Below are 16,307 nucleotides of genomic sequence, written 5' to 3'. Positions count from 1 at the left end.
GCTTCTACTGGAGCGGTTTATGAATGCTTGCTAAACCTGCCACCCCCCTCTCTCTGCATGTGTCTCTCAGACCTGGCTGGCCCAGATTTCTGCTTAGTTAAAGGAGGAGGCTGCATGGTCCGTCTTTGAATCTGGATCCCTATCTTGGAGGATTTACACTAAATATCTGGGCTAAATGGTGAAAGCAAAATGTGCTCTGTATTTTCATTTCTCAGCAGCTATCCGTAGGGTATGGTAACACTTGCAGCGGTGTTTGGAGGCGGAAGCAGACATGTCAGCCAAGAGGAGATTTGTGGACTTAGATCTTTGGGGCTGTGAACAATGATCATAGGAACTCCCAGGGTGATGTGTCTGGAAACATCTCTGCCTATCCTCCTTCCATGTACCAGAGGTGAGGCTCTTAAAAGACACGCCTTTACCCCAAAGAAAGCTCCTGCTTTAGCTCAGTGCCCGACACATAGTATTCACTTGATAAAACCTAAGTCATAACAATTATTTCCAAAATACTAAAATGCTATTCATATTAAACAGAGTTAAGATGTTTAACACAACACAATTATGAATTTAAAACGGATGATGGGAGAGCTATGTAAAATGACTGAGTCCGGGCCATCATTTCCTGGAGCAGCAGTGAGTAATGAAGCCCAGCGGCCAAGGGCAGCCCAGTTTCCCGGGCAGACAAGGCTCCTCCCAGAGGACAGGCATTTTATTCTTTACCTGAAATGCTGAAGGCAGAGTCTCAAGGGGGCTTTCCAGCTGCGGACTCTCCAGCCTCAAGTTTCAAAGCTCTGCCTTGGGAGCCGGGTGGGCACCTCATTGCTGAACCTGGGTTTCATCCCAGTAGCGACCTCGTTTTCTACAGGAGAGGCAGTACTTTCTTTCTCAGCCATGGGACTCAGTCCTGGAGAACAAAGACATCTCCCGTAGGAGGAGGTATTCAAGCTTCCCAAGTCCAGGCCAACGCGCTGACCAGGGGTAGGACTGGGAGCAAGCCCTCTCCCCATTTGCTCCTCACCTTTGCTTTCTGTTCAGAAGGAGAGAAGACCAAGAAGCCCCGCAGTCGCAGGGTGGCCATGGGTGTGAAGCAAGGCAGTTCAGGTCAAGACCCTCGCACAGTGGCCACCAGGACACGAGCTCAGCCAGTGCTGGCCACAATCCCATGGAGGCCAGCATCCCTCAGTTCTTCTCTCTGGAGGAATTTCTCCATGTCCCTGCTGAAGGTCCTCTGCAGACACCTACTCTGCAGACTCAATGTTGTTCGACATGGATGTGGCAGACAGAGGAGGAGCCTGGGGCCATAGCTCCTGCCTGAGTAGGACTCTGCCCGATCACACCAAGGCACTTAGTGAATCATGACATCAGGGCAGGGGGCAAAGGAACGCCAGATGGTTACACGAGGCAGAGACATTCCTGGTAGGATCTTACCTGTGGCATGATCTCTCTACTCCTGAGGAGTCCAACTCTGTTCTCAGTGTGGTTTGATATTAGTAATCAGGAGAGTTTGAACTTGCAAATGTCCACCTCAATCTTCTTAAAAGGTGTCTTCTACTTCAGGATATAGTCGACTTAATATTTTCCCACATTCTCTTTTCAAATATGTAATCACTCTCACTTGTAACTTACTTTCAAACACTGGAATTAAAATGGATTCCAAGGACACTGTATACTGCCAATAACAGTCCTGTAGCTCTGTTTTATGGGACAATAATCTGGCACCCTAGTGGTAGAAATCACCCATCAAACCCTTAGCTAATTCAGAGGGGAGGTGTATTATTGCTTCATAAAACATCGCAGCAGTATTATTATGACTAAATGCTAGGTGAGGCTTTTTGATATTTCAATTGTGGTTTACAAAAAAAGGAAAGAATATAGATAGGTGTGTGTGTGTGTGTGTGTGTGTGTGTGTGTGTGTGTGTGTCTGGGACCATGCCAAGCACATATAATTTTTTTTCTCTCTAACAGGGTTTAAGTACTGAAATCCCAAATAGAGCTGTAGTTTATGCCTCCAGTAAAGGTAATTAAGTTGTAAATGCTGATCTTGCTAATGCTAATGAGTGGTTTACTAGAAATAAATTGCACTTAACTACATTCAGAATGCAATCCACATAATCAGAAATGACTGGTAAATTAGGGCACTCAAAGCTATCAGAATACAGTAAGGATGGCAAGTGGAAGATAAGAAGAAAGCCCCCATTGAAATCATGCATGCATATGTGAAAAGATCATATCTTCAAATCTCAACCACGAGGAGGCTCAGAAACCATTCACTTCCTGACCCTGCTTCTGCATGAACCATGCACTTTCATTAGCTCTCTTGGCAGCACAGTCTGGTGGCTCAGTCTCTGGATAAAAGAATGTTCTTTTTAATGTCTAATCTAAATCCTCTCTGCTGGAATTGAAGCCAATCTCTGCTTTGCAGTCTCTCAGCAGAAATGAACTTTGGTCTCTATGTCTGTCCCTCACTATTCAGTGGCAAACCACCTCTCCATCCTCAGTGGATGCACACACAACATGGCGAAGGTGGAGCCCTAGTGCCCATATTCCACGACATGGAGGAAAGGCCAGCAAAGAGCTTGGAGCTTTTGTTTACTTTTAATTTTAACAACAACTACTTACTTTTTCAAATATCTTCCTACCACATGACAATAAATGTCACGGAGTGGCTTGCTTGGTGTGTCACCCCTTGAGAGCCAGCTCCCCTTACCTGAGCAGGTGCTGCCCCTCAGTGCACACAGCTGGATGTGCCGGTGTCCCGCACTCAGACTTCCTCTGTGCAGGAAAACAGAAGAGGCTCTCAGGCATCAAGAGCAGAAGGAGAGGGCAAAAGAAAAATGGGGATTTCTGTTCTCCTTAGGAAATACTGAGTGATATTTTCAGATTTATACTATGTCTAAGATTAATTACGGTGGCATAATGTATTTGTTTTTCAGTATTGATTCTCACCAGTAACTCCTAACTCTTCAGAAATTAATCATTTTTTAAATTTATTAAAAGCAAGCCAAAGTTGAAGTTCAACTTTCTGAGCCTCAGCCCCTCCCTCTAGTTGGCTCAACTTCCATGAAAGGGCACTTCACAGGGCACGTCTCTGGTACCACTGCTTCTGCTTAAAAGGTGCTCCCTGGAACTGCACAGCTGCCGGTTACTCCAACTCATCCTGAGCACTGAACAAATTCTGAGTTTTGCCGTCATTTCCTATGTGTGCAGTGTGGGGAGACCCTTAACAGCTCAGTTAGGTCTGATCTATGTTCGAAAGTCACCTGCTCTGAGTACACATTTCAATGACTTCTGCATTGATTCTAAAACTGTGCTAGCCTCCCCTCCCTCTGATTTTAGAATATTTCACTCACCCCAACGGCATCTATTTTACAAAGTCTGTTTTCTGTCCTTCATTTTGTAAATCTATTGATTTTTAAAGTTTTGTTATTCTGGGAAAATTTTTGAGTTATCTAGTATATAAATTCAGCATGTGTATATTAAATGGATTTTCTTAAAGAAATAAAGTCATTCTCTATGTAAAAAATAGTAATATAAAATATATGTTTTAAAATAGTAAAAATAAATAATTAATTATTTTAAATGTAATATACTTTAAGGGAAAAATCGATGTACATTCTGATTGAGGACAAATCAAAGACATGGAAGAATTCAGTCAAATATTATTTTCAGTCTATCTCTAAAGGTTTTTCTCTTGTGGTTTTGAAATAGATCCCAAACTCCTGGGCTCCCAGGCTCCCAAGTACACTTTCTTATTGACTCTAAAGATAACTCTGCATCCATTTTTCATGCTAAAGTTTTGAATCTTCTACAGACATAGGCAACACAAGTCCTGTGAAATTTGCTGTCCCCTTACATTCACTGGGCACGGTTTTCTCTGGACCCTCCTCTTTTATTTAGAGGATGCTATACATCTCCATGAAGCTGCAAAGCAATATTAAAAGTTCATATACAGTTGCCATATAATCTATTCAAAAATTTTATGTTAGAAAGACTATGATACCAACGTCAGGTGTAAGCTTGGCAGGCAAGTTTCTGACACTGTCCAGGGGCCAGCTACTATGTGCCATTCATAGACTCATCCCAGTGTCAAGAGAGTTACATTCTTGCATTATGATTTAATGACTTTGCCTAACAGGATGTCCCAGTAGTTCTCCTTCTTAGGGGTTTTTCCTCAACAACAAAACTTGACTATAATTTGGATGATATACTAATCTTCTCTCAAGAGAGATTCCATCTGTGCATAGAAGCTATTTACTTCATAGTTATTGTTGTTATCCATTAAGTAACAACTTTTGCATATTACCACTATACCTGCCTTTTGGTTATACCACATCAAAATCCATAACTACATGACTAGATGACAGATCAGTAAAAGCCCAAACCTACAAGCTGGTGGTGACTCCTTGGAAAAGTCTTAGCTGACAGATGCTGTATTAATATGATTCCACCTGAGGCCTCTGCTGCAGTACCATGCTGTGCCCTCATGGGTTCCACTTGGCTTCGTCTCGGAACTCGGTCATCACACACAGTCCTACCCTCAGGCCACACAAATGCCCCTGGGAAGCGGGGATGGGAGGTTCAGGGAACCCACCCAGGCCCTCCATTCCCATCCATCTCTTTCTTAACATTATCTGTCTGTTATGCCTGCAGTTCACCACTTCTCTCTCTCATCCTCCCCTTTGCATTTTCTTTTCCCCACTTTTCAAAAGATAAATATGTTCTCACCAACCTGGAAACTTATTATGGTTGATTGCCTGGGATGGAAAAATACATATGGAAACCAACAAATGAGAACTTTCAGAAATTATTATTTTGAAGGACAGCCCATTAAGAAAACTTCTGGTAAATGTGTAAAAAAAAAAAAAATATATATATATATATATATATAATTATAAAATATAAAAATATGACATAAACTTATATAATATACATAGGTGGAAAGCATTTTATTTCATGTAGGCTCTAAAGGCTCAAGTTCAGACACCCAATCACACAGTCACAGACTGGATCATTCACAGATATCACATGGCTACGATGAGTCAGAGCCATTTTGGTTCGATGCTGTTTTTACTCCTCTGTAGTTGCTGTTTTTATGTTTAGTCCCAAGGCTTTCAATATTTGAGTGAACATATTTATGTTATTTGAAGGCAAATATAAATAAGTTTAAATTGTACATGTCTCACAGTCAATTCAAACGCATTCGTATTCCATAAGTATCTTATTCTAGGAAAAATGTACTTCATACCCTGAGACTGTGCTCCTCTCCATTTTGTATTTTTATCATCACAGAAAAAAATAAACAATTTCATTTTCACTGCTAAACTTTTTACTTTAATTTATGATAGCACTTAGAACTTTTTATATTTAACAGAATAAAATTCAAAATTATCATTTTGTTCAGTAAACTGGATGAAAAATAGGAAAAATATTGGAATTAACTAATACACAACTGACTTCATTTAACGGTTTGGGGAATTCTTCTGCTAATGGAGACATGATGCTGCTTTTGTATGTGCACAAGAAAGGAGAGCTTCCCTGACAACATTAATTTACAAGAACTATCTTTTAATCTAAATGAAGCGCCATGCTTTCTGTAGTGCAGTGTAAATAGACCTCCGCAACTGCCTGGGTGGTAGACTCTTATCTTTGGGCCCCGTCTCCTGAAATAATCACCTGCCCATAAAGCTGGGGACACAAACTGGATTCTCCTTAAAGCCACCCCAATTTACTCTTCCACAGCTATTGATAACATTCTTTATTCAAAATTGAGGAGTCCTAGGGACTCTAAACCTGGCCAGGTATAGGACAGTAGTTGTACATTGTAAGGCCACGTGGTCACCCTAGACAGGCATTTACCATGCTGCTCTATCAAGCTGATGCATGTGGCCAATAATTACTTTTTAGGTCAGATTGCATTATTGAGAGAAAATCAGTCTCATTTGACTAGCAATTCTCACGATTAGACTAGTTTTGTTGATTACCACACTAAATAATGTGTATAAAAATATATTTAAAAATATACTTTTTTCTTTATTGTGGTCTCTGGAGTTCATGTGGCATCTTATTAGCATCGTCAGCAGACAGCAATAATGTCTCAGGTGTCAATCATGCATGAGAGCAACTGCGGCTATTCCTCTATTATACTAGAAAACTCCATGCTGCAGTCAACAATTTGGTCATTGTTTGTTAAATTCAATTAAATATGGCCCAAAGCTACTTCTGTGCTTTGAATCCCTACATAGAAAACTGCTACCTAATATAGTATGAAAACTAGTTGCAACCTAACTTGAGCATATTGTTGTAACTAATAGCTGAGCCCAGCTAATCAAAATGCCATGCTCCGCCCACTACAGGTGCCAACTGGGAAGACAGTGTCCATCTCCCACAAGGGCCTCCTCAGCTCCTGCACTAACAAGGCGAAGTCCAGCTACCAAGCAAGCTCCTGATGGATGTTACTTACCCACAGGCTGCACATGCTGCTGGCCTGGGTTGAGCTCTCTGAGTCTCTGTGGCTTCCAAGTGCCGCCTGATGCACCACTCACTCTCTCTCAAATTATTTCTGTTACATTTAATTTGTTGAAAGTATTTTAAAACACATTTTAGGAATATATGTAAACTCTGGATCCCTAGATACTGTCCACTGAAATATCTGGAAAAATGGTGAAGATCCAAGCATCACTTGCCGGTGAGGAAATCTGTGGTCAACAATGCAGAATATTCAAGAACTTTCACTTCACTCCAACTGAACCCAACACATCAAAGGATGGGGATGGAATAAAGAAAAATAAGGAAGTGAAGGATACCGAATTGAAGAATAATGTTCTTCAGTTAAAAGAATAAATGTGCGAAAGTGTTAGTGGTCCCGAGTTCTCCTTTGATAACGCACAGGGGAGAGCCACAGTAGAGATCTATGAATCCAGTATGTTAGGAGGTGTGGGCACCCCATGTTTACTGTTCACAGCAACCAGAATTGGGACTCCACCTGAGGGTCCACGACAGGTGAAAGGATACAGGAAATATGTGAGCTGAGTCCTCGTCAACCATGAAGGAGGATGGACTCCTATCATCTGCAAGATGTGAGTGGACTTAGAGGGTGTCATGTGGAGGGACGGACGCCAGCACAGAAGGAAAAATGCCACCTGGTCTCTTGGTGTGTGGAACCTAAAGGAGCTCACAGAGGTGGAGAGTAGAGGGATGGGTGCCCCAGGCTGGCAGAGTGAGGTGAAGAGAGGCTGACCATTTGGTTGAAGAGCAGAGTTACAACTAGATAGGAGAAGTAATCCTGAGGTTCTACTGCGCAGTAGGTGAGCACAGCTTGCAGTAACATATTGCCTATTTCAAAATAGCTAGAAGGAGGACTTTGAATGTCTTACTACCAAGAATTGGTGCGTATTTGAGGTGCTGGGGTGGAGTTTATACCGATCATTGCACAACATGTACCTGCAATGAAGCATCGCATTTTACACAGCAGTTTGTTCAATTGGTATGCGTCAATTAAAAAATAAAACAAAACTAAAACTATATGATAAATAATTATAAGTGGCCTCTTTCAAAAGATATGAATATCAACGTGAAAATAAATAATTGCTTGACTATTAATTAACATCAATTTTCTTTATCAGTATTTGCATTTCTATATTTCTCTCCTATTTTCTTCCTGGTAAAATATCAATTTTAATTAGGATTCTTGCAGTCTTTACTGCAGTTTCTACAACTATAGGAACTTGTACACTTTTTGTAAATATTCAGTAGCTAGGACAATCTCAGTAACACTGTTGCATAAAATGATCCTTGAACTAAAATAAATGTGTAATTAACATTGAACAAGAGCTGTAGAATTTGTCTGAATCCCACGTTTGTTAAAAATATTTTTTAGTTATAGTTGGACACATATCTTTATTTTGTTTATTTATTTTTATGTGGTGCTAAGGATGGAACCCAGTGCCTTGTAGCAATGTGTTTCATCACTGAGCTACAACCTCAGCCCTGGATCCCACTTTTATAAGACTAGTTTTTATATATTTTTATTTTCTGCTATCCTTTTATTGATAAGATTATATTTTCTCATTTTTCAAAGATCAATTGGCTATACTTATATGAGTCTATATGTGTCTATATCTGTTATCATGATTTGGTTCCATTGATCTGTTTATGTATTCTTTCAGATCTAGTTTTCTATTCAGGGGCAGTAAATATTACACTGTTTTGGTTATTGTAGCTTTATACTAAATTGAAGTGGAGTAGTGCTAGTCTCTAACATTGCTGCCATATCATGGTGGCTATTTGAGGTCTTTTGCTGATACATATAAACTTTAGAATGACTTTACTGATATATATAAAATAACTCACTGGAATTTTTCTTTATTTTTAATAGAACTAAATGCAAAATAGGAACTGTAAAATTCCTACAGCATAACATAGGATAAACCTAAATGATCCTTTTCATGGCCATGACATTTTAAGAATCAATACTAAGCCACAGTTCATGGAAGAATAATTGAAATGTTGGACTTCATTAGAAACAAACACTCTTTCACTGTAAACATGTCAAGAAATGAGAAATCAAGCCACATACTGAGAGAAAATATCTGCAAGATACAACTGAAAGAGGACTATTATCCAAAATTTATAAGGAACTCTTAAAATTCAGCCATAAATAAACAAACCAGCAAATAAAAAATGATACAAAAATCTTAATAGGCACGTCACCCAAGAAGATGTGCAGGTGGTATATAAGCATGTTAAAAGGCTCTATGCTAATGCATCCTCGGGTAAATGAAAATTAAAATAGCAGTGAAATACTGCTCCTCGCCTATCAGACTCACCATATTCCAGAATGCTGACAGCACCCAATGCTGGTGAGGCTGTGGAGCAGCAAGGGCTCTTGGGTGCTGCCGGTGGGAATGCAAGGTGCTGCAGCTACTGTGCAAAGTGATCTGGTGGCTTCTCACAAAACTAAATGCATTCTTAACATGTGATCCAGCAACCAGGCTCACTGGCATGAACAAAGAGTGGAAACTTTGTGTCACAAAAAATCTGCACATACATGTTCATAGAAGTTTAGTTCATAATTACTAAAGCCTGGAAGCAATCAAGGTGCCCTTCCTAAGGTCAATGGATAAACAATGGGGGAAGTGGAATATTACCCAGGGCTAAGAAGAAATTAAATTTCAAGTCATATGAACATATGAAAAAATGTTGAATGCAGATTCCTAAGTGAAATAAACCAGTCTGAAAAGTCTACCTGCTATAAGATCTAAACTGTATGACATCCCAGAAACAGCCAAACTAGACAGAGTAAAATGAAAGGAGGTTTCTAGGGTTACAGGGGAAGGAGAAAGGAACTGGGTGGATCCCAGCCCTACTGGGTGGAGATGTGGTACCACAGTAGGTTCCTGGGTCCTTACAAGCTCACCCTCTGTTAGGGAACACTGGTAATGGAAGAAACCAGGTGGGGCCTGTGGTATATGGCCAGTCTCTGTACTTTCATTTTAAATTTTGCAATGAAGCAAAAACTGTTCTCAAAAAGTCTATTTGAGGACTTGCTAGGCACAGAGGTGGCCATATGTAATCCTAGCAACTCAGGAGGCAGAGGCAGGTGGATCACATGTTCAAAGCCATGTAGCAACTTAGCAAAAACCTGTTTCAAAATAAAAAAATAAATAAAAAGGGCTGGGAATATGGTTTAGTGGTAAAGGACTGTGGGTTCAATCCCTGGTACCTCCCCCTCCCCGCAAAAAAAAAAAACCTATATTTGAAGAAATGAAGAAAAATATTTCTTGGTTCTCTTCTCATCAAATAAGAAACAACATTTTAATGCAGGCGGAACTGTAAACCCTGAAGTGTGCATTCTACACGTGTCCTTCCAGCTTCACGGATACCTCCTAGCACATCAGAGAATGACCCTAGAAGACCTGGGAGACGCCCATAAAAATGCTTCATTCAAGATGGTTCAGAGTAGTTACCATGAACTGCTGCTTTGTAAAAGCATACTATTAATCTAGTTTCTGAAGTTCTGCATAAAACAACATGATCCAAAATGACAAGTCAAAATCTAGGAGTCACATTTTTCAGAACAACTAAATCTGTTCAGGAAAATGGTTGGAAATGAAAATTAGGAAAAAAATTTGAGTTTCTAAACAGTGAGAACCCACGGCAAGGTGGAGCCCATGACCGCAAACAGCTCTTCAGATAACACCCAGCTTGCGGTCCTCTCTCCAAGCTCTGATCCGGCCTGGCTCACCTCCTCAGTCCCTGGCGCTCGCCCAACCTCTCTTCCCCACTCCTGTACACCGTGAAGTCACTTTAGAAGGCATAATGCACTCTGCATTTGTGCGAAAGGATACTTAAAGCTGCGCCAGGCGTCTCTACTCTCGTCCACTGTCTGCCCTAGGAAAGCTGGGTCCCACGGAAAGGTTAGCGGGGGAAGAAATGCAGTGCGCCTTGCTCACTCTGCTGTTCCTCCGACGCGCCTCCCTGGACCTAACTAGCCCTCTATGGGTCTCTCTCCTTCCAGATCCGGCATCTGCTCTGTTCCCGGTCCTGGCTCTCCAGCAAGAGCTTGGCGACTGCAGGTGGCACCAGCATGGTGTCCTCTGCTGTCTCTCTGCCTACACTAATTAAATAGTCCCTTCACAAGTCTACCGTCTGCGTTCCGTTTGGAAAGCGCTCTCTGTTTTCTGAGAAGAGCCCAAGTGCGCAGGGAAAGCCCCTCTGCCAGGATGCTGGGCACACGTGCTTGTTTGGGAGGGAGGCGCTGCTCCTTCCTCCTCCTAGTTAGTGAGCAGGTTGACATCTCCAGGGCTTGGGTACTTAAGTCTTACTATCGCATGAACGAGTTCAGACTGGACGTGTTTTAAAGCCCAACTTTTATCAGTGGATTGATGGGCTGCAGATCCCTCCGTGCTCTTGCCCCCAGCGCCTCTCCCCTTCTGCAGCGCAGCATCGCCGTGACGCCTCCACCGCCCACCTCGGGACCCTCTTGCGCAGTCGCTTGCCATTCTCTTCACGTGCTTGGCCTTCAGCCCTTCTGGTCCTTAGTTTCTACGGTTTTGTTAACTACTTACTTTATAGGATTTGTGTGAGTGTGCGTGTGAGTGTGCGTGTGTGTGTGTGTGTGTGTGTATCCTGGCTCTGAATTCAGCCCTAAATTGCATGTTTGATTAATGATTTCTCAGTCTGAGTCTTCACTATGCGCTTTCTCTAAGATTTTCCTGAAAAGAAGTTCTTAATTTTAACATCCTTGAAGTTGCCACTCTCTGTTCTTAACCTAGGGTTTAGAATGTACATATCTCGATAAAACATAAATCTTCCTATCATGAGATTGTAAAGATATTTCACCTTTCATCTTAGGGTTCTACAATGTGGCCTTTTACCTGCACCCTGCAACTCACCCCACAGTGGAGACCACGTTGTGGAGTTTGAGATTGTTTCTTCCTCCTGGGTGGACGGCTCCAGGTGGCTCACTACCTGTCATGGGATGGCCGTCCGTGGCCCCTTCTTTCTTCAGTGCTGGGAAAAACACACCTTGTCCATCCACAATGTCATGTGAGAATATCTACTGCAATTAGCCACCTATATGCTTCTTTGGTCTGGTTTTCTGTTCCTGTATTAAATCCACATTTTTTTTAAAGGGCACTTAACCACGAGCTCCATCCCCAGCCCTATTTTATATTTTATTTAGAGACAGGATCTCACTGAATTGTTTAGTGCCTCGATTTTGCTGAGGCTGGCTTTGAACTCACTATCCTCCTGCCTCAGCCTCCCAAGCCACTGAGATTACAGGCACGTGCATGCCCTTCCAAAACCACACGGAAAAGAAAAAAGAAAAGAAAAAAGAAAAAAACTACGTACCACTTGGCGAGTCTCACTCCCAAGGGTCTTACCCTCCGCGTTGAGCACCAGGAACATTTCAGAATCAGTGTGCGGAGGTCCCAGAGCCACCACGCTGTGGGGATGAAGTGGAGGTTACCGGCCCTAGGACGGGATAAGGAGGCGCCGTCGTCCACTTTAGCTTCCCGGCTGCTGGGCCAAGAGCCCCGCGGGAGGAGGCCCAAGTCCTCAGAGATCCACCGGGCTCTGCAGGACAAGGCCCCCCCCCCCCCCCCCCGGAGCAGCCCGTCTGCGCAGCTTCCTCCTGGTCGGTCCTTCTTCATGTCTGTCTCGCTGTGCTCAGGGCCCCTGGGATTCGACCTGGAGACGGCCCCATCCAGAACGACCCTCCTTCTCCATTCCGTCCACAGGAGCCCTGGTTCCAGACAGGGACGAGCCCCTTCCCGAGGAAGTGAGTTTGATGCTGTCAACTCAACCCAGCCCCCAAGCGCACCACACCCTGTCACGGGTTTGAGGGATGTCATCTCCACTTCTTCTGGATGACGTCTTCCGGAGCGAGTGTCAACGTTCTCGATTTTTTCTTAAAGTTCTGGCGGTGTTTACATGACCCAGACCGCATTGGCTGTCCATCATACATAGGGTACATACATAGGGCACTTAGGGTCCTTTGAAAAAATTCTTGCCTGTGGTTATAGGTGAAGAAAAGTGAAATCTTTTCTGACACGTTTATTAATTAGACTCTTGTTGTTAAATTAGCAAACAAATGCTCTTTTTTTATGATTTTGAAATATATTTTTAGCCTGGCTCCTTGGTGCATGCCTGTAATCCGAATGGCTCTGGAGGCTGAGGCAGGAGGATCACGAGTTCAAAGCCAGCTGCAGCAACTCAGCGGCTCAGTAATTAAGCACCGCTGGGTTCAATCCCCAGTATATCTATATTATTGTAAGAAAATAAGATCATTAACAAATACGCTGAAACAATTTTGAGAGTTTAACTGTGAACACATTGCAAATTGTTATTATGTGTTCAGAAAAGAAATATGTTTCCTTCAAATATTGGATGCACTGTTTACCTCACGTCCATTAATTCAAATCCCTCAATTATTTTTCTGCATTATATATCCTTATTGATTTTCACTGTGCTTAATATAACCATTATGGGAGAAGTATTTCAAAAATTTTTAATTAAAAGTTGGGTTTGTCAATTTTGCTTCATAGTTCTGTCAATTTTCTTTTTTTCTTTGTAAAATTTGGGGCTACATTAGGAAGTTCATGAAGTTCTATAATCGTGTTATACTTCTGGCAATTGAATATTTCCAGGGTATTGACTGTCTTTAACTGTCACAAGTTCTTTCCTGAATATTAGTTATGATATTAATTCAGCTACATTCACTTCCATTCTTAGTATTTGACTACTATTATATCTATGTCTTCACTCTCTGCATTTTTCCTACCCTGGGGGTTGGTTGGTCATGGTTACAAATTCTTAGGACAGGCATTTTTCCTCTGTGTCTGTGTGGCTTGACCCGTGGGAGCATCAACCATGGCCTTGGATGTTTCCTGAGTGTCGCTTGGTGTTACTTTTACTAGGCAGGGTTTGGTGCTGACACTCCAAACAGCTCAAAGCCTTCTCTGTAACATACAACTCATTTTTGGCCTTACAGTGTCCTGATCTGGGCACACATGATCTGGGCACCACATCAAATGGCCTGAGTGGATGGAGGTTTGTGACAGGAGATGTCATGGAAAGTTTCATGGAAGAAATGGCTTGAAAGCCTCCCGATGTCCAGGGCCATGGCCTGCAGGTGTCTGCAGAGGGAGGGAAGGACACTGAGGAGAGGTACAGCGCAAAAGGCTCCCCGTGGAACAGGCTGGGCACCTGCTGGACTTCTAACTGTACCACCCACCCTCAGGAGGTAGAGGGGTCTTCTCAGCCCAACACCCCGCTTTCCTTCTGCCTGTCGACTGCACCCCATTCTCCAGCCATCCTGCCCAAACACCTCCTCCAGCTATCTGAGTCTGTGTCATTGTTTTGCCTGAGGTAGGATCCTGCATGCATTTCAATGACCTACCACCCTCCTGGGGCTGATTAAAGAGCTCCTCCTGGATCCCAGAGCTCCCCTGTGATTGTTCCTCCAACAAATGCTCATGACACACACTTTTCTATTGCAGCTTAGAACAATATTTACAATTTTGCACAAATACATGCTTTAGCAAAAAAAAGTGACTTTATGTTTGTTGTCTTACATCCCTATTATAGCATGCAGTTCACCTTGAATGTGATAAAAAATACTGGAGGATATAAACACATAAAGAGTGCTGAAATGTGTTCTATTTTGTTGCTTTATGATTTGTTGGACACGTTTTGTATATTACCCATTTATACAGAGTTTTATTATAATTATGCTATACTTAGGTAATATTATTATTTACTTAAACATAAAGATCAGAAAAATCACATCATCTGCCCCAGTTCATACATATTAAGTGAACAGAGTTTCCAAGAGTGAAATTAATGATGAATCATGGAATATTATACATTTTATAGGTCTCTGGCACTTCCTGAAGTAAAGAAATAATTTATCAGCAATGCTTTGTTTGAAAGGAGAGACCACACTAACTTACTGAATGTCAAATGTGTATTCAGAAAATCAATTTTTCTTTTTTGAAAATTATTATTTCTGGTCATGCCCATCTTAAGAAACAAATAGATTTATTAAATATACTAACAGTGAACTAAGTGGAAAGTGACTTAGCAAATAAAAAGTATCAAGTGTAAAGAAATCCTCAAGATGTTCACATCTTTCACCTGCTCAAACTCCATCATCTGTTGCTCATTTCATGCATAAGCTGTCATGGAACTCAAGGACTTGGTTCCAGTTTGCACAAAGTATGACCGCTACCTGCGGTCTCAATAAGACATTGCTCCTTAAGCCCTGGAGCAGTGCTGGAACCTTCTCAGTAAATAAAGCAGGCATCCGGTATTTGTGGGATGACATCTTCTTACTGGCATTCACATTTAAATAAAATCCACAAGAATTTAAATAATCATCATTGCAATTCTCTAATCAAGACCAGGACCCTCAGACTTACCTTATGGGAAAATTACACCATTCCTTTGAGTTTTATCATCTTCTACCAACAAATATTACTTTGAAAATGAAATTCCATTTGCAGTAGTTTAAGTCGATCATATTAATTCTCAACCAAAATATGATGTCAAAGAGCATTCTACTGTCATATATAATTAATTAGAACACCAAAAAAAAAAAAAAAAAGCCATAGGGGACCCCACCCATCCCTCCCCCTGCCTTTCTCTCTCTTTCTACTCCTCTTCCTGGCTTGTGATGGGATTACTCATTCCAGCCTGCACTGCTGTCACTGTGATCCAGCATCCCCCCCCCCACACACAAAGGCCTAAACCAATAGGGCTGCCCAGATCTTGATCCTGAGAAACTGAGAGCTGAATAAACCATTTCTCTCTATTTAAAAAAAAAAAAAATGTCAACCTAGGCAACTCTGCAAACAATGGATTGACACAGGAGAAGACAAAATGTTACCAAGTTTTTCAGAATAGCAACTAGATGCTACATCTTCATTTTTATTATTCAAATATTGAACTTTTGCAACGACCCTATTATGCTAACTTTGTTTCTGTAAAAATTTGAATTTAAAATAATTACCATAAAATGCAATACTTCCACCATAGCCATGCTCAGTCAATGGTAAGGGGAACTCTGGACTCTGGTTAAATCTATGCTCTTTTTGAAACTCCTTTGCTTTCCAGGACTTGCTTGTTATATATAGATGCCACTTTGAAATGCAAGCATGTAAGATACTCTTGTTAAAGTAAATCTTGAAGAAATTATAGTGATTTATACATTTTGTAATTACACAGTTGGCTAGAACTCTTTCCCAGGATTCACGTCCTTTTCCCATTGGGCCTCTCTGAACCCTATGTGGATATACTAAACAGGGGAGCTCTGTAGATCAAATTATTTGTACTTTTAAAAAATGGATGCACCTATTTAAGAGGACCTAAAAAGCCACTGGAATAGTAACAAAGGAACAGCAAACTTTAGGATGAACTTGTTGTTTAGGGAGAGGTGTTTTTAGTGTTGGTGCATCTTGGAGCAAGCACTGTGGAGGCATTTGAGTAGAACAAAGCATTAAGAGAGTACCAGGAATCCTACCCCAGGGTGCACCTGCTCTGCTGGCCCTTCCCAAGGGTGCCACTATTAGCACCTGGAGAGCTTTGCGGCTGCTTCCTATCCCCCCGACCCCAGTCCCCCTCCCAACATCCCCTCCACCCCCAACCCCCGCTCTCTGCTGATCACTCCAAGAGCCAGGTTAGTCCCCATTTCCCTGTCCAGCACACCCATTGCTGTTGGGCCTCCTCTGTGATGTCTCTCACTGTTGTGTCTCTCTGCCCCACCACTAGGACACGCTACCCCAGCCAAGACTTCTTCAGGTCTTAAT

The sequence above is a fragment of the Spermophilus citellus genome (genome assembly GCF_964194105.1).
Source record: "Spermophilus citellus genome assembly, chromosome: 16".
Taxonomy (NCBI): Eukaryota; Metazoa; Chordata; class Mammalia; order Rodentia; family Sciuridae; genus Spermophilus; species Spermophilus citellus.
Note: the sequence above shows the minus strand (reverse complement) of the source record.